Raw genomic sequence first — 22252 nt, 5'->3', positions numbered from 1 at the left:
TCAAAAATGGCCTTCACCACTTCTAAAACATCCTATTTGATAATGTCCCAACACGTTTGATAAAAAAAACAACTAATTAATCCATTAGGACCACTACTACTTTCAGCATTAAGCTCAAAATTGCTTTTACTTCCTCCGTGGTAGGAATCTGACATAGGGTATCATTACTCTCTTGATCAATCATTACTTGAACATGATGTAATAGAGATAAATCTACAGTTGTATCTTCAAAACTAAACTGCTTCTGATAGAACAATATAGCTTTCTTAGATACCTCTTCATAACCTTCAACCCATTCTCCATCCATTTTTGAATTCTACTAATATTCAACCTCTTCCTTTACCATTAACCAGGTTGTGGAAAAACCTAGTATTTTTGTCTCCTTCAGAAAACCACCGGATACCTAACTTTTGTCTCCAATACTCTTCCTCATAGTGCAAATATAACTACATCTCAGTTAGTGCCCTCTAGAGGATGGATCTATTTTCAGCAGGTGGGGATTCGTCAAATAATGTTTCTTTAATTCTAACCACTTCCTCCCTTATTGCCAACTGTTTGAAGATGTCCCCAAAACATTCCCTACTCCATTAGGAAAGACCAACTTTTGTTTTCTTCACCTTGTGTTTCCACCTGAGAATAACATTAGTCTCATCTCCAGTAACCTAATGCTCTTTAACTATATCCATGAAACCTTCATGCTCGGTCCAAAACTTGAGAAATTTGAAAGGTTTATGGACCTGGAATTGTTATTTTTACTTGTTAACGGCATGGGTGCATAGTCATACCCAGTTCTATCTAGGTGCTGAACCTCAAGATACCTAAAGTTATCCTGAAATACTTCATTAGCCACCATTCTGTCTAATCTTTTAACTATGCATTGGTCATCCACTCTTCCATTCCACCAAGTAAATGGACTACCTTTAAACATGATCTCATTCAATTCACAAGAATTTAAACAGAAGGCAAAATCTCCATACTTAAAAGAAAGAATAGGCAGACCACCCATTTTTTCCTCTTCATTCATGATAACATTGAAGTCCCCTCCTACAAACCAAGATAAGTGCATGTTGTTGGCAAGTCTATAAATATCTTCCCAAAGATCCAATCTTTCAAAAGCATTACATTTAGCATACACAATAGTAGATACAAATATCATATTATTATTTTTTAACCCTAACTTCATGGAAATTTGTTGAGTGGTGTCTAATAGGAGCTCAACGGAAAAACCTTCACTTGTAAACACCCAAATCTCCCCAATGTGATTATAAATAGCGGATTGCATCACAAGCCCTCTTTTATACCTTTGAATATATCTTGATTCTTGAAAGGGTTCGATTAAAGTTATCAAACTAAATTTATTATGTTTATGGAGCATTTGAACTCTATGAAAGGTCAATATTAATCAACTTTATCTTCTATACTAAAGTTATTTAAGATCATTGAGAATTTGATTTGGCGTCCCTCCTTAGACCCATTCTTGTAGGATGTGTGATGCTTATCGTGACCAACGACACTATCCTACAATATGAGTGTCTACGATCGTCGATAATATAGTAACTCAATCGAGGGTTGGGATCGTGTCCCAAGGGAGCGGTTTTTGAGAATTAATAACCAATTAGAATTTCATTCAAGTTAGTCATAGTTAAAGATGTTTGCGATAAAAGACATAGTAAATTAAAGGGGGTGACACGAATGTGTCAAATATCAAATGGGGGTTTTGTAACAAGTGCTAAAATAGCAAAATAAACAAGAAAATCAAGTATGGGGAAAGGTTCTTAGGATGTGACCGCAATACAAGTTGAGATAAATTGTTAGGTACATGCTTTCAATAGGAAATTTGCAAGATAATGGTGACTAGGTTAAGCTTTAAATGGAAATAAGTTCCCTCTCGGGCAACTTACCCCGTTTCAAATGCGTTCCTCTCGGACACTCATTTGCCGCATGAAGACCAGCCTACGCCTTACCCCGCTCACTCTCTCGAGCTGAGTGTTAGGATATGGGACACTATTTCCATTAAAACAAAGCCCTAAATGAGTCCAATTTGTAGATTCATCAACACCCCCCAACTTACGCGTTTTCTTGTCCTCAAGCAAACTCAAGTTCAGCCATTCAAAAAGGGTGCCTTAAACAATGCTACACAACACTAAATCATGAATGCACACAATAAGACTCAATTTACTTATGCAAGGATCAATTGTGTACTTGAAGATTCAAATTGTGACACACCATCACCAAAGATTCTCATGCTCGCAATACTTGCTACTTGTGCAAGTTCAAGCTCAACAAAAGTATCTAAATGCCCTTGCACAAAGAATGATTCCATATTCACACACACATATGAGTCAATTTAAAATCAGGAGTCAGATACAACGCTCACACTCAAAAAGAGAAACACAATGCATGTTTTCACCCATAGGTTTGCCCTTATTTTCTAATTGACTTTCGATCCAGCTTACTCAAGATCAAAAAGGTGTTTCTAAGGCTTGTAATGGAGCTGAGTGCAAAGGTATGGTCATTTAGGCTTAGTGACTTTTTCCTCGTGAGATGTGATGTTCTCAAGACATCCTCTTCCCTTCCTTCCTCAATTCTTCTTCTAGTGCTCATAAGTCATCCTATTATTCGTTCTCCATGTATTACTTGGAAACCTAGTTTCTTTTGCCCTTTTATTCTACAACTTTCTTTTTCTTTCTTTTCTTTTTCTCTTTTTTTATATACAGGGTTTCCATTTTGTTTTGCAATACAATAGGTTCAGGAGGCTTTCTTGCACTTCTTGACTTTTCCTTTTCCTTTTCACCACACCCCCAACTTAGACTTTTGGCCCAAGTTGTCTATTCACTAAAAACATCTCAAGAGGGTTATAGGTAGTGGATGAAAAAATGTAGGGTTTATCAAGGTTCTTCCAAAGAAAGGTAAGGCTCAAAGGTTTACAAAAGAGTTTCATACGCTCATAGGTAGGTCACAAAAATAGGTATATGTCAAATTGGCTCACACTCTTTAAAATTGCGTAAGATCATCTCAAGAGGACACCTTTCTAAATCAATCAGACTAACGGGGCAAATTCTAGGTTTATTCATGCATGGTTCAAAGTAAGCTAATCACACAAGGCGTCGATACTTCAATCAAACCAGACTAGACACGCTCGCTAGTGTGCAACGGTCATCACAAGAGAATCAATTTGATAAATGGCTAATCACAACGAGATACAAAGAGTTCACATATTGTCTATGCAACTTCATTTGGCCTCATTATAGCCGTAAATTCATGTTTATTCAATTGGGAGCACTATTCAAGTCATCAGTATTGATCGAAACCAAGACTCAAATTGTTTTTCAACGCAAGAGGTGGCGAAATTTTTTCGAAAGGATCAAAATTATTTTGCAAGTGAAACAACAGGAGCCATGAGCTCAAACATCCACAGAAAAGTAGTAATTTAAAATAATAATTAAGAACAGACAACCCAAATATCAAAATAACATACAAAAGGTGTGGGCCTCACCCCACCACAAATAAAAAGTGTTTGTCCTCAAATGCATATAATAAAATATACAGAAAGGGCAGATAAAGAAAAACTGAGATGGAGGTAAAGAGGGGATCCTGCTTAAGCAGTCACTCCATCTATTTGGGCATCAGTGCCCGGTGTGTTATCATTCTGACCAGTTTCCTCTTTCTCTTTTTGCTCTGCTTCAGCCTCTATAGCAATATTAGCCTCCACCATATTATTATTTTGTGAGCTATTTTAAAGGCATGTATTGCGTTGATGAACCCTCGGGTCCACGAAGGTACATTAGGGTCAATTGGCACCCTCCTCCTCGAACTGGCTATCTTGTTCTCGCTATTTGCATTTCTTCTGAACTTTTGAACTCTTATGTGTCTCGGTGGCATGTTCCTTCCAGCAACTTTCGATCTGGCCATGTCTGCAAAGTCTTGAGATAATGTTATAATATATTTGACAACCAAAACAAAGACATACTGTTGTAGGAATATTTGTCAGTCCAGTTGGTGGGTCGCCGAGTACATTCGGCGAACAATGGGTTATCCGCTGAAGGTCACTGTGCAGAAGCGAATAGGGATGCAGACAAAAGGCGACCAAGAAGAATTTCGGTGAGTCACCGAGTGCTTTTGGCGACCTCGTGCTTCTCGCTGAAAGTTACAGATGCCACAATAAAATGAAGCATGATAATAAAGGCGAGATAATGCAGTTTGACGAAGCGCAAAGTGGCTCGGCGAGCTCATCATAGCTCGCTGATTTACCCAACGTGCCTACTTTTGACCCAACTTTTCAAAATCAGCCCCGCATTCCCCAAAAGAAAGTTTAAGCTGACATAGCACAAATTAGACCAGGACCTATAATATACGAACACCACCCATCACTCATTAACTCAACTAGAAGCATTAGAGAACAAGATTTTGGCAGCTTAAGCAAGATTATCGAATAACAATTAACAATTAACCCATTTTTATCCAATAGGGAAGGTTCAGCAGAGTTCAACAATACCAAAGAGTTTGCAAATGAGTACAATTTTGACAAAAAATTACAGGGATCAGGAAGCTAACCTTTTGTACTGATTAAGAAGTTACTGAGGTGTTAGGCGACAATGCAATCCAAATCCGCACACAAATTTATGAATCAAAATACTTCAAGAGTGCAAGGAAATTAAGACTAAAGTGCAGGTGTGAGTTTAGTAGGATGAAGAAATGAGAGAAAATGAACGAACCAAAATATTTAAACCTATGGCCTTCAAAAACCATCCAGTTTCTGCCCATTCGGCGATGTACATTGGGTACGCTTATTCACTCGGTGAAGCGCCAAGTGTCTAGTCTTTTCGCCAAATGTAACAAGACTCGCAGCTCATGTGAGGATCTCAACGGCGGTCTATATTGCAATCGCCAACATGGTTGGGGATTCGTCATTAATTTTCTACTGAACGCCAAGTTTTATAGAATCCCAGCTGACATTGCCTTGAGTCACCCGGCGAAAAGAGTCGTGCTCACCGATATCATCAGCGATCCACCAACTGGACTTGTTGTTTGCCTTCATACATTATTTCACTCTCCTCCCTTTCTTTAACATGTACAGACTACACACTATTATTTTCTCAAAGTAAAAAAAATCAATAAAGGGTTTTGGGTGGCCTCCCAAGCAGCGCCTTAGTTAACATCGTGGCACGACGTTAGTCCACCTTCAACTCTCATCCTCGGGGTTAGCCATAGTGTCACTAGGCAAGCCTCATTACTGTCTCAGATCTAGGTGAGACGAGATGTGACCCATTAGGGTCTCCAACTGCTTGATTGAAACAGAATGGGAGGTAATGGTCTGGCTGAGGGTGGAAACATCCTCTTTCATGCCTTTCAGCAGTTTGTCTGACCCTTCAACTTTGTTGAGGATGTGCGAAAGCATATCCTCAGACCTACTACCCTCCGAGTCCTTTGGCTTTTGGCGTTCGTGGGAGGCACATATCTGTCTTTCTCCCCATCTTTCCAATTAGGATTTTGGTCAATCCTTCCATCCTTCATCTCTAGACCAACCTTGATTTCCACCCTGCCTTGGGTAATTTGATCGATAACCACCACCTTGGTTGGCTAGGAAGTTTACCTCTTCATTATACAAGGCGTTGAAACCTGCTTCCTCAGGATTTGCACACTCGACCCCCACAACATTGACACCATGGGTACCAGCCCCATGACATTTTCGGATAGAATATCAAGTTGTGTCATGATCTTGGCCATATTTTGATCTCTCTCATTGTCTTTTTCAACCTGCTCCTTAGATAGCTGAAATGTGACCGGTGAGACTTGATCTTTGCGGGTGTACCACGCCCTGTTGATGGTTGTCATACCATCAAGGAATTGAGCTGCCACGACGTATGGTTGTTGCATTAAGCCTCCGGGTGAGAGTTGGTCAGCTACACCCTTGTTTACTGAGTCTAGACTCCAATTGAAGTATTGAAGGAGCACATTGTCAGGAAGACCATGTGTGGGGCATTGTTGCACCAGATTTTTAAATCTGAGCCAGGTTTCGTGTAGAGGTACGCCATTCAGACACTTAAAGCAGGCCCACCTCTCTATTTCCCCTTCTTCCTAACCAAAAATAAAAACTCAGAGAACCATAAAGGGGAAATAGTGCATTTTTGATGGATTAGATTAGAGACATCGGAAATGATTGAGTTGGGTATCTCAAATGTGAGTTACAACATAATATGAAACTATGGAAGTGTGAGTTGCATTTGATTCCATATGCAAGGCAATAACATACATATAGGTTGGTTGATTAGAATATCTCCATTTTTGCCATGAAATCTGAATTGGCTATCATTAATTATTTCTTGCACTTTTCCTACCACAGAAATAGAACATGAAGTATAATTACCAAACGGGTAAGTATTAATTTGGAAATCACTCAAATGACAAACTTTTGGCTTTTTGAAATAAATATCATTGATGCAATAGCTTTCCTTGAAGTTTCAATAACTTTGGTTTCTTGTTGCTTCTTCTTCAATTCAAGCTCCTCAATCTTTCTGCTCAAATAAAAACACAGCCATAGGTGTTTATATATCACCAATGTAAAAGCTTAAAATTACAGTATAGAATCACCAGTACATTCACCTTTTCAGCTTTCCAACTTCTACTTCCAGCTGTTTAAAATAGGAAAGGATAGAGATCTTTTGTTTGTTCATACTTGTTGTGCTTACTCATATTAGTTTTTGTTCTCTATTTAGTCAAATTTATTTTATAGTTTACCCCATCTTCAATGTGAAAGTCAACTTTTGATAAATTCATCACTTACACATCATCAAGAGGGACATTGATAGATTCTATTGAGAGGTTCTTAATTCTTTGCCTAGACTCAAAGAAAGAAAAGAAAAGAAGAGGAATAGTCAAAGTAGTGGCAACAACTGAATTACCAAATTTAACTCTATCTGTAAATTCTAACTCTTACATAATAATACAAATATGTGTGACAAGTAGGAGAAAAATAAACTATACAGTTATTTGAATGATACTCACAGGAGAGCGGCCCTATAGAGCAGGGCGCCGACTACTTTGAACATCTGTTAACTTTTGGGAAGTAGATGTTTTTGCCAGTTCAGAACCTAATTGTTCACCACAGTTAGTCCTAGAATCTTGGACTAGAAATTTTTTTGGTATAGGTTATGTAGAAACATGTCTCTTCACATATTTACTACCACAACTGATATATAAGAACTTACAAAACTGTATATATTTTTGTTTTTAGGATGTATACAACTATATGTTAACCAAACATAATCAAGTTCATGTGTAAGTGCTAGAATTCTTGTGAAGAAAAGAAAGAGAAGCAATAAAAATAAGTTCAGTTACTTCAACTCTTCGAGCATATCATCAAACAACTTAATTGCATTACAGTGCACTTAAAAATCTTCCTATGCCCACCAAAATTTGACTTCTTAGAAAAATTTGAAAGAAAACTATTACAATACTATATTTGTGCAACTTCTTCATTATTCTCTGTAAGCTCTTTTATTTTTTATGGTGGATTATTCTTAGGTATTAGACAATGATATTACAAAATGGAAATATATAAGAAAGGAAATAAATATTATATCAAAAGTCATTTTTACTGTTACGATATGTTGCTTATTAATATTGTTTAGCAGTAATATAGAAAATGTACCTCTTGAGCTTTGGAATTATGGGCATATCAATTACATGAAAAAGAACTTGCTCAATATTGATTGTGCTAGTTAGGGAAACCTGGGTAAGAGTTCCTACAGAATGTGTTAGAAGACATGAATCAGCACCAGAAAAAATAGAATCATTAATTAATTAAAATATGAAAAAAGTTTAACAAACGTCACTTGCAATGACCATCAATGAGTCGCATGAACTGGGTAAAGTAATCAATAACACAAGACAAAATGTTCGAAAACCAACCTAAAACAAATGCTCCCCAGTTTTTTTCAACTCCCTCAACAGCAGCTACAATTGCCTTTCCTTTCTCTGCTGACCTTTCAAGGCGAGCAACAGCATCATAAAGACATTTTGCTATATCAAGCAAAGTAATGACCTCACCATTTTCTACAACTAGAAAATGTCTAAATTTTCCAACAGTGAGTAAGTAACCAACCATACTTAGGGTGAGATGTAGCATAAAGTTACAAAAAAATAATACATTCAGTTATTTCAAATACACCAACCTAGCACCATTTTTTGCAATGCTTCTACAACAAGTGTGTTTGAAAGCATAAAAACATGATGTTTTGTCATATCCTTTGAAATAGGTTTACTTCACATGCAATAACTCTGGTTGTTATATCCTTCAGGAAGAAAAAAACACAGATACAAAAATAAAGAAAGAGTAAGTCAACTATATCAACTTATACTTGAGTCTATTGAGTTAAAAGCAGGATTGAGTTTTAACCTTATCCATCAATATACCACATAGTAATGCATTCGAGTCAGTTAGCAATAAAACATCAACTCTGCAACCAGCCATCCTGCGACAAGCATCATAAATACTTGTAGAATCAGATACCGTTATACCTTTAGAAAGCTGGAGTCTCTTCACTGTCCTCTCTCCAGTCAGACCCCTATTTCATATGTTAGAGAGAATCAATCATCTTATTTGAAAAGTAATACACAAGTGAGGTTAATAATCCAACAGTAAACCTGACACTATGATTATATAAGTTAGCAAGTGCGTAATCCACATAAGTTAGCAAGTACGTTATTCATTCAGATTAAATGACCAACTGCAGAACAAGTAAGCTTGAGTTATTTGACGTAGAATGAGAATACAAACTTCACATTACTTTACAGTATAATTTGGCTTAAACCACATAGGACAGCCTTTATATTCAAGAATTGTAGTGCAACGTAAGTGGTACGGGACATTGAAGATTAAGAAGCTACAGGCTGAAAAATTATTGCCCATGGATCAATCCGAGCGAAAGATATTACACAATGCAAATTTTATTTTTTTCTTGCAAAAGAAGAATAAAATAAGAAGTAAGAAGAGTATTCAGAGCACTCCTAAACAGTCTGGAACAAACAAAAGATTTATCAAGGCACTTCAATCAAGTTTTAGAATAACATATCATCTAATACCTTCAGAAATTTATGTATTTTAAAAAAAAAAATAAGAAGCTGCGCATCAAAGATGCCCTGGGGATCCAACATGTGCATCTTAGTCTCGATAGATAACTTCCCCCGTTTGCATCATTTTTTAGAGTCTACAGTTTTACTAACCATGATTCAATCCCAACTCACTAGATATATTGTGTCCTACACTTTCAAGAAACTTTTAACGGAAAAATCCAATCCAACTCAATGAACTGGATGACAAATTGATGCAAGAGCTAAAAAGAGAAAAAGAACATGAAATCAATAAGAAGTAAATAATCGAATAAAAATAACAATGAAAAGCAATATGCTACGTGGTTGTTGGATTGCAGAATTGGTAGACATATATAAGTAAATAGATGAAAAGTCCAATATAATGTTAAATTGTTTTTTATCGATAAGGAAGCAACCATGTTGAAACTAGTTATTCTGTAATACAAAAATTTAATAATACAATTAGGATATTGACTATCTTTCATGTGGAACTCATCCACAAAAAATAAACAATGGTTCTTCTATAGACTCTTAATGGTAAAACTGTTATCCGATGCCCAAGTGACCTTTCACAACAGAGCTTACAGCCTACATATTATTGATTCATGGAATGCAAATGCCTAACAGAGTTAATTCTCTATCATTTTCTTCATTTAAACTTTCGATCATCTCCATGAGTTGAAACCTCTAAATCACCATTTTAAGAGATTTTGCATCCAAAAAGAATTTTGATCTAATTCGTATTTGAGAATCAATTTAATTTTTAGATTCTCTTAATCAAATTAAATGCATCAGATGAATAAAAAATATTGAAATCAAAGGAAAACAATCAATTGTTTAGATTTCTTTTAGTTTAGTTCAAGTGTTCAAATAACAGACATCCCCCCTAAATTGGAAAATGGCATATTTAATTATGTCACATGTATTCCCCAAAAAGACCAAATGAGAAAAAGAATGAGGAAAGAAGAACTAGTCTTGAAGATCGAGACAAAATCCCAACCCATTATGTTATTGTTTTTCCCCTTCTAATGTGAAGTGCCTCATGCCCTCATCTCACCAACAACATCACCCTATCAGTGTGAAAATATAAAGTTCCTATGACATGTACAAGTTTTTGGATAAATATATTAATCTTAACCTACTCCTGATGTCCATGCTACCTAAAACTAAAAGCATCTTACTAATACATAGGCTCACGTAATCTAAAAGCAAACAAAATGAATCACAAACATTTCAAAACTCAATTTATAGCACCACTCCAAAATACCTGACCAATTTAAATGGATAACGAGTTTAATCTTTATGTAATATAATGAAATAGAAATTTTGAAAAAGTGAAGATTATTTAGATCTAAAATTGCATCTAACATTTCAAAAATGCATAGAATAAAATATAACTATATAAATTATAATTTTAAAATACCAACGGAGCGAGTCTGATGAACGAGAATAAGGATGCAATATATGAGTAGAGTGACTGATTATATCTTCCGTGCCAGAGCTCGTATTTGCTCCCTTAGATTCCTCAATTCCTCTGAACGATGTTGGAATTCTTGAAACTAGTTTTCCAGTTTCCCGGTTGAAGGCAAGGAAGGACTAGGGAAATCATCATATGTCATCAAAGAAGAGAGAAATATACAATGACGATGAGATTTGCAGAACAATGAACTCGATAAGGTTACAATGGAGAATTTATGGATGGAAATGAGAAGGAGAGGGAAATAGGATTTAGGGTATGAGAACAACTCATATTTTTATTTGGGGAAAAACGTTTTGGGCAAACAAATAGCTTCTCTTTTGATTTGGATAAAGTGCAGCTCCTATTTTAATTTGGGGCAAAATGTTTTTTAGAGTGTATTTCTTTGTATAGAATTTTTCTTTTATGGGTTCCTTTTTTGACAAATTAGAAATTGGGGGGAAAGTTAAATATATTGGAGGGAATACAATATTTTAGTTAAAATTTTGGGAAAATTATAAGGCTACACTTGTAAAGTGTTGTTTTTAAAATTATAAAAATAGCACACTTTAAAAGTGTAGTCATATGTGTAAATAGGCATTGCCAAATATATCACGATATTGCAACACCTATAAAGTGTAACCTTTACCACTAAAGAGTATGTTTTACAAGTGTAGCTAATGTTACCGTGGCAAAAAGCTAAAAGCTAAGGCTACACTTTAAAAGCGTACCCAAAAATACTATAGGCAACACTTTATAAGCGTTGTCCAGATTTAGTGTGACCTTAGGCCTAAAATGTTGTAGTGTGATACAATATGGCCTAAGAAAGCTACAGAGTCCAACCAGAACTCACACTTAGAAAACTTTGCATAAAGTTCTCGGTCTCGAAGAACCTGAAGGACTTCTCGCGGATGATCTGCATACTCAGCTTTTGAACATGAATACACCAAAATATCATCAATAAATACAATCACAAACAAGTCTAGATACGACACGAATATACTATTCATCAGGTCCATGAACACTGCTCGGGCATTAGTTAATCCAAAAGACATTACCAAGAACTCAAAGTGTCTATATCTGGTTCTAAAAGTTGTCTTTGGAACATCTTTCTCCCGAACTCGTATCTGGTGGTACCCTAATATTAAATCAATCTTTAGAAGCACTTAGCACATTGTAATTGATGAAACAAGTCATCAATCCTCGAAAGGGGATACTTATTCTTTATAGTCGCCTTATTCAACTGTTGATAATCGATACACATTCTTAGTGAGCCATCTTTCTTCCTCACGAATAACACTGGCACACCCCATGGTGAAGCACTAGGCCTGATAAATCCTTTATCCAGCAAGTCTTTTAGCTGATCCTTCAACTTCTTTAGCTCAGCATGAGCCATTCCATAAGGAGAGATATATATGGGTTGTGTATTTGGTAGCATATCGATAGCAAAATCAATTTCCCATTGTGGAGGTATACCAGGAAGCTCATCTGGAAATACATCTAAAAATTCATGAACTATCGAAATAGACTAAATAATCAGTGGTTCTGCATCTATATCTGTAACGACCCGTAAAACGAATAAGTGAAACTAAAGCCTAACTAGTGAGTATGTGAGTTTTTCATGAGGTTTGAGGTGGTTTAATGTTGTACCAAGCTATGTTTGAGGGGTTTAGGGGTTAAACGTCAAGGTACGACTCCCCAAGGACCACCCCCAAGACCCTAAAGAACCTTGAAGTTGGCCAAAATGGGGTGAACCATGGAAAGGGTCCAAGCCCCGTAGGTCCATCCACTGTCCGTGGATGGCCTCCGTGGGTCAGACCCCATGAACCAAGCTGCAGCCCAGACCATGGACCAACAACACGATCCGTTAGTGGACTCACGGTCCGTGAGTCACACCTATGATTCTGGTTTGGGTTCGGCCTTAGTAGGGGCTAAGTGGTAAATTCCTTTTATGATCTTTTAAGTGTATGGATGGTTATTTTAGGTTTATTAAGATATTTTAAGAGTATTAAAACATTAAAACACTCATTTATATTTCATTACTCAAATCAAACCTCCCCTCCCCTCCAAAAGTTCTCTCTTTAGAAACCTCCATTTGAGGTGAAGATTTCAAGCTTCCAAGGTCAAATCATCAAGTTTTTCAAGGGGATTTCGTGGACTTCTTGTCTAAAATGTATGGTGGTCTTCATCCTTGACTTATTATCTTTCAAGGAGCCAATCTCAAAAGTGATTTCAAGTCTCCAATGTTTTCTCTAAAACTCTAGTTTTCAATCTATGCATGGGTTTGATTCTAAATGATTTCCAAAGGCTTTAATGCATTGATTTGTGAATGAATTGTGGATTTAAAGATGAATTAAGATGATTTCTTCCTAGAACCCTTGTTTTCCCCCAAATTCCTAAGTTGTGATTTGAGATTGGGATTTGATTGATTATGATGGAATGTGAATTGTTTATGTTTATATGGATATAGAATGTTGTAATTATGATATTACCCTTGCCTAATTGTATTGATCCACTTGAAAGGTGGAGGTGTTTAATTACTATGTATAGTGTGATCATGGCCTTGAAAGGGAAAGTATGAATGTTTAATGGGTGATTATAATGAGAAGGAGATGTATGTGATTCCAATGATAGAATAGTGATCATGTATAGAATGTAAATGTGTTATTATTGAAAGGTTATTTCTCTATTAACACTCATGAATGTTGATGATGGAATGTGAAGGGCTCTATAATGTAATGTAGTATATCTTGAATTGGTAGGCTTGTGCATCCTATTCTTGTATATATATGAAAGAAATATGATTATTGTATATTGAATTGGTAGGCTAAGGCATACTTTTCTTGTATGGTGGCCTTTCATAAGGAGTCTAGGAACTAATGTGTTATTAAACCTTGGATCGGTAGACTTAATGGTGGTGGCTCTTCCTTGTGTGAATGTTAAATCTTGAAACAGTAGAACTAATGGTGGTGGCCCTTTCTTGTGTGAAATGATGAACCTAGAAACGGTAGACCTAATGATGGTGGCTCTTTCTAGGAAAATCAATGAGCTATCCTTAAATGTACCTTGAATCGGTAGACCTAATGGTGGTGACCTTTTATGTGTAATGTACCTTGGGTCGGTAGACCTAATGTTGGTGGTCCTCTGAAGTACAACAATGTAATGTGAATGAACTACTCTATTGGAATGAAGGCTAAGCACCGAGTGGATATGGCTAAGATGGTGACTCTCCCAATGTTAAGTTGAGTCCAATGAACATCTTTCTTATCCCATAATTGTTCCTACATAGGATGTTTACTAGTTCTACCCTAGGCAAGTAGAACACCTTCCTTCGGTGTAGGGTTATATGACACCAGATTCCATGATTTAGCTCTCATGGTCTATGTCGGTTAATGCCTATTCTCATCATGTTAGATGTGCATTATGGTTTCTTGAGAGGTTCTATGAAGTGTGGATGGTAGTATGGGATGTCATCTATGCATTGAATGAGTAGGCTTTGAGAGGGTCATAATGAGTTCTCTAAGTCTTATTGGCTAATGTATGAAAGTCCTCTAAATAATGTTATTGAATAATGTTGACTCTTATATGCTTAAATGTAAATGATGCATACTATACTTGGATTGTATTATGAGCTACTTCCTTGTCATGACTTGTTGTATTTGAATGTGCCTTGCTTATGGTGACTTCAAAGAAGTACTTAGTGTGAGTAGTAGTATGGGATGCTACTTACACATTGCACAAGTATGACTTAGAGTTGTCTTAGGTGATGGTCCTTTTAATGATATGACTTGTGTAATGTTTAGCTCTTATGAGTGAGTATTTTTGAAGATGGAAAGGTTGAATGGTAAGTTCAGTTTTGGTGACCTTAACATGGTACCTTGGTGTGGATGGTGGTATGGGACATTATCCCTACATTGCACAAGGTATAGCCTGAGGGTTACTTGAGGTGAAGGTTTAATGTGAAGGTAATGGCTTAAATGTTGATTGTGTCTCTAATGTTGATAAATGGCTTGCATGTTGGTTATGTTTGAATATTATGTCTCTTATGCTTATGTTCATGAAGTTTTATCAAAATGGCATACTAGCATGACTTTCAAATAAAATGTCCGTTTTAAGCATGTTTTTGCATGGCTATCATATTTAGTACTTAATTGTGCTAACCCAGTCTTCTTCTATGTTTTTACTACAAGTGTAGGTTCCGGCAAGTGATTGCTTCTATCTAAATCGAAGTGCTTGGATTGCTATTCTTCCAAGATCAAGTGGTATGTCCTCATAGATCGAGGACAAGTGTTTAGAAGTTTCTTTTATTTCATGTAATAGACAATTTTAGTCTTTTCGACTGTAAAGGGCTGTGACCCTACTTTAGTTTTCATGTCATTGTTTAGATGGCCATGTAAGACTTAGACTTCCGTTGTGTATTTCAAAAGATTTTTAATTAGTATTTTTGGATTGTTTGGATTTAAATAAGTTTTTAATTCCGCACTATTTCTATGTCAAATGCAATGAAATGCTATGAGGCTTGTATTAGACCCCTTCGAGGTTGAGTACGCTGTGTCGTATCTAGGAGCAAGCCTTGGGTCATGACAATATCAAGAACGTGAATAAGATGATAAATACAACCCTTAGTAATCATCCTCCTCACCTTAAGATAGGAAATAAACCTACCTTTTGGCATTGTTGTATCGCCTTTCCATTCCCAAACTGCCTCTCCTGGAAAGTGGAATCTAACAATCTTTGTCTGGCACTCAACATTAGCATAACAAGACGCTAACTAGTCCATACCCATAATGACATCGAAATTGACCATCTTTAACTCTACGAGGTCTACAAAGGTCTGACGGTCGATAATTTCTACCGTGCAACCTTGATAGACTCTCCTGGCAATAATAGACTCACCAACTGGTGTAGATACAATAAAGGGTCGATCTAATGACTCTGCTACTATACATAACTTCCCCACAACAAATGGAGTAACATAAGACAAAGTAGATCCAGGATCTATCAATGCATAAACACAATGGGAGCAAACAATCAATGCACCTGTCACAACATCTGGTGATGACTCTGAGTCCTGTCAGCTAGAAAGTGAAAATGTACGATTCTGGCAACTACCAGAACTAGATGCTCCCTCTCTGCCTCTGCCCTCTACCTCTACTTGTTGAAGTCTGGGGTCCACGCATTGTAGACTGTGCTAATGAGGAAGAACCCACTACTGTAACGACCCTCAAAATGAAGTAGGATAAAGTAGAGCCTCACATGATTTTTATGCATTATAACTTTTCAAAATAATGAAGAATAACCTTTTTAGTTAGCTTTAAAGATTTTGGAAGTAAAACGTCAAGGGACGACCAAGACGTTCGGAAACTACTCTTTTACGTGTTGGTATGTTCTAGTATGTTGTTCATGTTTTTATGTGTTGTTTGGAGTCTAAAATCAGTGAAAGTAACCCTAGTATCTTAATAAATGTTTTTAGGGTCAAAACGTTCGGATACGATACCCCGGGGACCACCCTAAGGGTCCTCGAGGAGGACCCCAACCTTGGCCAAGCAAGCTGCCAAGGCAGCTTGAAGTTGTGCTTGGAGGGAGCATGTCCGCGTCGCGGACTAGCTCCACCAAGGACCAAAAGTTTGGTCCACGTCACGGACATGTCGCAGACTCTACTGTCTTGAATTTAATTTCCAGAAAACTTATGGGAACACCTCCGCGTCGCGAACTTGTTTCTCGACGAAATCTGCGAAAATAAAACTCAAGTTTGACTTGTTTAAAAGGTCCAACTAAGTGAGGGGTAGTTTGGGTACTTTGGGGAATTATTATAAACGGTTATTCTACCTATTTTAGAGTATTTTAAGTTGGTTAAAACCCCAAAATATAAAATTAGACCCCATTCTTCAAATTGACCCTTCCCTCTCAAAATAGATTCTCTCAAAAACTCCATTGAAGACCTTGATGAGGCTCAAGCTAGAAGAAGAGTTTTCAACTGTTTTCTTCTTCAATTTCATGGGTCTTCAATAATTAAGGTATGGTGACTCTTGATTCTTGAATAACCTCTCATTTAAGGAGTTCTATCAAAGATTTTCAAAAGTGATGCAAAGACCAAAATTCCCAATTTTCAATCTAAACATGGGTCTTTGTCAAATGATTTTATAAATCATTCTATTGATGAATTAATGTGGAATTAAGGTTTTCAAGATAATTTTCAAAGGAATTCTTAAAGAACCCATGATCCCCAAATTCTCGAAAATTGGCCTATGATGTGGGTCTTTGTGAATATGATCTCTATTGGTGAAATTATGTTTAAGATTAGATTGTATTGATGTTTCTTATGATTATGTATACTTATTCATGTTGAATTGTTGGTATATTGATGAGTTGAGGATTATGGCCTTATGGGAAAAGTTATGGGTTGATCCCTTTGTTTATAGAATTGTACTTAGATTGTGTTTATGTTATTGAATTACATTGTTGATTCCTATTAATATCTATGTCAATTGATTATGAATTGTTGAGGATTGATCCATGTGATCATGGTTTGGAGAATTGGTAAGTTGACCTAACTTCTAGTCTATAGTATGAGAATTGATGTTGTGTGGTTTGATCCACTTATGGTGGAGGTGTTCACTTCTTGTCTATACATGAATGTTGATATCATGGCCTTGAAGGCAATAGATGTGAAGTGAATTGATGATTATGATGCATATGTTTATGAAGTTATGCTATGAAGGTTATGTATGAAATCCTCAATGCTAGCATGATGTTTAAAGTGTGTTGATGATGAGGAGTATAATGTGAATGATAATGTTAGGGATAAGGTGTGGTCTACATGATTGATTATGTTAGGTACTATTATGGAATAACCCCTACCTATATGACCCTTATATGAATGTTTGATCATATACATGTTAGGAGTACTTATTCAATGTTGAATGTGTCCTTGTCTCCTATGATGAAGTGTGGGTGTGTGGTCTAGAATCCCTAAGGGCTTTATATGTGAATTACTCATGAATTGGGGACATTGTGAATGTGTTGTGATCCCTTTAAGGGAAGAACACTCAATATCAATGTTGTTGCTAATATGTCACTAGGATGACCAATATGCGCACACACACTCTACATGTATAGCTATGAATATGATGTGTTATGGTGTCTATTGAAAGATGAACTCTTATATGCACCCTTACATCTTATTAGGCATGTAAAGTGTATGATTAGAGGTATGAATATGTGTTGTATAAAGGTGTTTATGCGAAAGGCTTTCTCACATATGTACACACACATGAATGAATGAATAAGATTTATAATAATCTAGTGAAAGTGAGTCTCTTGAAAGGTTTCCTCAATTGTACTCTAAACTAAACTATGTTATGAATATGGTATGATTATGTGAAAGGTCATTCTCACATAATGTAGGTTCTATAATGAAAGGTCATTCTCATCTTAGAAACCTTTGAGCTATATGATATAAGGTTCTAAGTCCCTAAAGCCTACTTTATGAACTAATTTTAAATAAAGGCTTAAAGATGTTTCAAAAGGGAGTTGGAGCTTAGCACCGAGTGAACATGAAAAATGAGAGTGGGGGCTTCACGTTTAGCAAGTCCGGCTTCCCACAAGAGAACCTTCACATTTAGCAAGTCCAGGTTCCCAACATAGATGTTGTCTCATGAGATGGAAACCTCCACACTTAGTAAGTCAAGGTTTTCTAGTAACAATCTCCTTGTTCCATAACTACATGCCCCCATAGGTATTAGCTTAGTGGATCCACTAGATAGCTATTATGTATGTAGGTCCTACTTTGGCAAGTAGTACCCTCTCTTTTCGGTGTGGGAGTAGAACACCGGATTCCATGTAGCTCACATGATCTATGTCGGTTATGGCAATGTCTCCCGAAAGTTAAGAAATAAACTAAGATAACATTATGAACTCTAGTCATGATTTCTTGAAGAGTTACTTAGTGTAGGTAGGACTATGGACCCTACTTTTGCATTGCACAAGTGTACTCTAAGGGAGGTTATGATTAGGCTCTTTATGTAATGAAGACTATGGTCTATGTATGTTAATATGAAATCATGTTAAGGTTGACTTTACTTATGTCAAGACATGAAGTATGATTACGCATCTGAATTACACTTATGACTTCTTAATGGGTTTGCTTAGTATATGTGAGGGTATGGGACTCCATGTGTACATTGCACAGGTGAGCTTGTGAAGGGGTTGTGAGGGTGGTTTACCTATGATATGAACTAAATGGGTTATGACTAATGATGTAGTAAATGAATGAGTCCTTATATGATGTTATGAAGTATGTTGGTCTTATGTCTAATGTTAGATGAAGATATTATGACTTGTTGAATATGATGTGCCTAGTCTATGGTGGCTTCCTAGGAACACTTGGTGTGAGTAGTATTATGGAATGCTACTTGCATATTGCACTAGTGTGACTTGGGGGTTGTCTCAGGTGATGGTTCCTATGTGCTTATGACTCTATGAATATATGTGGCTGGATTGATGAAGGCTATATGTAAGTTAAGGTGATACATTGCACCAAGTATTCCCTAAGGGTTGCTTGAGGAAAGGAGTTAGGATAAAGAGGAAGGGAATGTATTGTATGCATTGAATGTGCCTAAAATGTTATAAGTGGCTCTATGTGCTATTATGAATGGTTTCCATGTGTATGATGATGTATGTGGTCTATATTGTGCCTAATGTACTAAATGTTCTTGAAGTTTCTCTAAAAAGGCATGATGCATGGTTTCCAACTAAATGTCCTTTTAAGGGCATGTTTTGCATGGTTATCATACTTAGTGCATTCTTGTACTAACACCATTTTTCTTCATCTTTTTACACCAAGTGTAAGTGATGGTGACTAAAGGGTCTTTCCTAGAAGTGATGAGATTGGCTTACTATTCCCAAGTTCGGGTGTGTCCTTAAAGATTCAAGGACCTTTATGTTAAAGAATTTCCTTAAGTTCTATGTACTAGATAGTAGTTTCTTTTGTATTGTAAGGGTTGTGTCCCTCTTATGTTGTAGTCATGTTTTAAGATGGCTACCTTGAAACGTAATACTCCAATTTTTGTACTAAAGGTTTAATGAGGTGACTTTTATGTCTTGTGTTATATTATGAAAAAGTTTTAAATATTCCGCTATTTTTCTATGATAAATGCTATGACGAATGCTAAGGGCTTTTATAAGACATCTGAGAGGTCGAATACGCGGGTAATGACTAGGGGGTGCTCTCGAGTCATTACAAACTTGGTATCAGAGCATAAGGTTATGAAAATGGTCTTAGGATTCAACGTCTCATGAGCCACGTCTAGTAGAGTCTTGTTCATCGGTGTGAGTCGCGACACATCTATGAGCGAGAGGCTATAGGACTATAAAAGTTTTAGTTTCTTCATTACTCTTGTGTCGTGCCGTAGAGCTTAACTCCATATGATCTCCCTCTCTTATTTTTCCCTTGTTCGGTGGTCTTCTAGATGTGATTACTTGTAAGGGGTGATGTTGCAATGATCGAGGGAAGAAAAGGTGAAGTTTAATGCTAATTATGATGTGGTGACTATATAAGTATATATATGAATGTAGATTTGGAAATCGTATTGTGATGCCAATCATGGCTATGTGTGACCTATGAGATTGGGAGCATTACATTGAAAATGTTGTATGGTGGTGTACTTCTCGTATGGTAAGAATGAAATCATTTTTAGCATGATGAGTTGCTTTATGGTGATGGGTAATGATAGTATAAAGTCATGGTGAAGATTTGAGGAGTTTTGAAGGAATGTGGTAACTAGTATGAGTTGAAAGTTGCCTTTTCTTATGAGTGATGCTTCATGGTTATTCTTGTGTGAATCAGAGTGCTTGCCCTAAGTGTGGAAAAAGGGGCTATGTTCCATGAGTTGGGATATTGTTTTGCTCTAAGGTTAACTTGGAGAGTTGCATGTACCCCTTACATCATGGGAAGGACAAGAGAATAGATGTTGACTAACTCTAAAGAGGATAGTTGTCTTGTAAGGTTGATCTTAAGTATGGTCATTCAAAGAGGGTGTTTAGATAATACCTAGTTATGATTGAGCGGAAAGTTACACCAAAGGTGATGATAATGGTATGGTGTGATAAAAAGTTGATTAAGCTCATCCCAAGTGGGGGATAATGTGCCTAGATGGTAAGGTTTTGAGTGCCCTTAATATTTCTACATTGAACTTTCTTGAGTTCTCCAAGTTGAGAACCACTTTGGGTGATAGATATGAAGTGGAGTGGTATAGATACTTATTTTTTTGGATTCTTGAAATCCTCACCTAAGGGAGTATAGTGAAGACTTAGTGAAGAATGGTTCCTTCTTTAGAGATGAATGAGGTAATGATTAAAGGAGTTTGCATAACTTGATCCCAAGAGGGGGACATTGTGCTTAATTGGTACGCGATAGTTCTCTTGGTTACTTTAATGTGCTCTTAGATGGGTTTACCCTAAGTGGGGGATGATGAGTGAGTAGTAAGGTTGTTGATATCCTTATCTTTTCCTTCTATTCTTATTCAAGCTTGAGACCAAAGAGTTTCTAGTAGCTTGTTCATGTTTTGGAGTCTTGCATATGATTATGAGTTGCATGATCTCCGTATGTTATACATGTCCTAGAAGACACTATGTTATGCATGTTTTGAAGGATTCTTACTACATAAAAATGGAATTTTACTAATAAAAATTCATGTTTCTCATGTCAATATGCATCTTTATATGGTGAATGCGCTCTAGACTTCACGAGGAAGAGAGTATGAGCATGCTTAGGTTAGAAGTTGAGAATTTCTCCTTAAATGATTTGACCTTTGTGTAATGCTTGGTTATAAGTTTTATGATGCCATGTGTGTATGTTGTGACTAGGAGAAGGTAATCCCTCCTAGAACATAACTAAGTGTAGGGTTTGGTGATGTGATGTCTTATGCTTGGAAGTTAGGTTTCTAAGGAGCTTGGGAATGAAGACGTGGGGAGTCCTCATAGTTTCGAGGATGAACCTACCTCGTACACTTATGTCATTATGTCTTTATGTTTTATGTCTTTAGACTTGTGTAAGGGTCGTGTCCCTAGTCATTATTATGTAAGGGCCGTGTCCCTAAGTTGTTGTGAAAGAGTTGTTATTCTAAATGTTATAGATGATTTGAGACATAGTTCATAGACTCTCTCTTATTTTATGAAGACTTGGATTGTAAAGAAAAGTTTTATATTTTCCGCTATTTTCATATGCTTTAATGTTCATGATATGCTAAGGGCTTGTATAAGACCTCCGAGAGGTCGAGTACGCCGTGTTACGACTAGGGGGTGCTCTCGGGTCGTTACAAAATTATACCATGTTGACGAGCTCAATGCGTAGAACAACTTTCGTCAAGAACTTAAGTCGAGTAAATCTATAATTTGGTTGATCCTAGAAGTGGATTTTCTAAGTTTTCTGGTTATTCACCGAAAAAAATGAAAAAATAATCGAAGAACGATATATAAAAAGTTCCACCGACCTAGGGGACCCACCTCACGTGTCTGCCTGCACAGTCTCGCAAAAACATGAATATCTCCCTATTCTGAAGTTGTATTAACAAACGGTTTGATGCGTTGGAAACTAGACTCGTAGACCTTCGATTTTAATGGGCCGTGGGACCCATAAATCTTTATAGATTGGGAGAAAACCTCTGAAATATTTGACCCAAATTTCAGAGAAATCTTTAAAAA

The sequence above is a fragment of the Solanum stenotomum genome, chromosome 3, assembly GCF_019186545.1.
Source record: "Solanum stenotomum isolate F172 chromosome 3, ASM1918654v1, whole genome shotgun sequence".
In the NCBI taxonomy this organism is placed as follows: Eukaryota; Viridiplantae; Streptophyta; class Magnoliopsida; order Solanales; family Solanaceae; genus Solanum; species Solanum stenotomum.
This window is presented reverse-complemented; position numbering follows the sequence as displayed.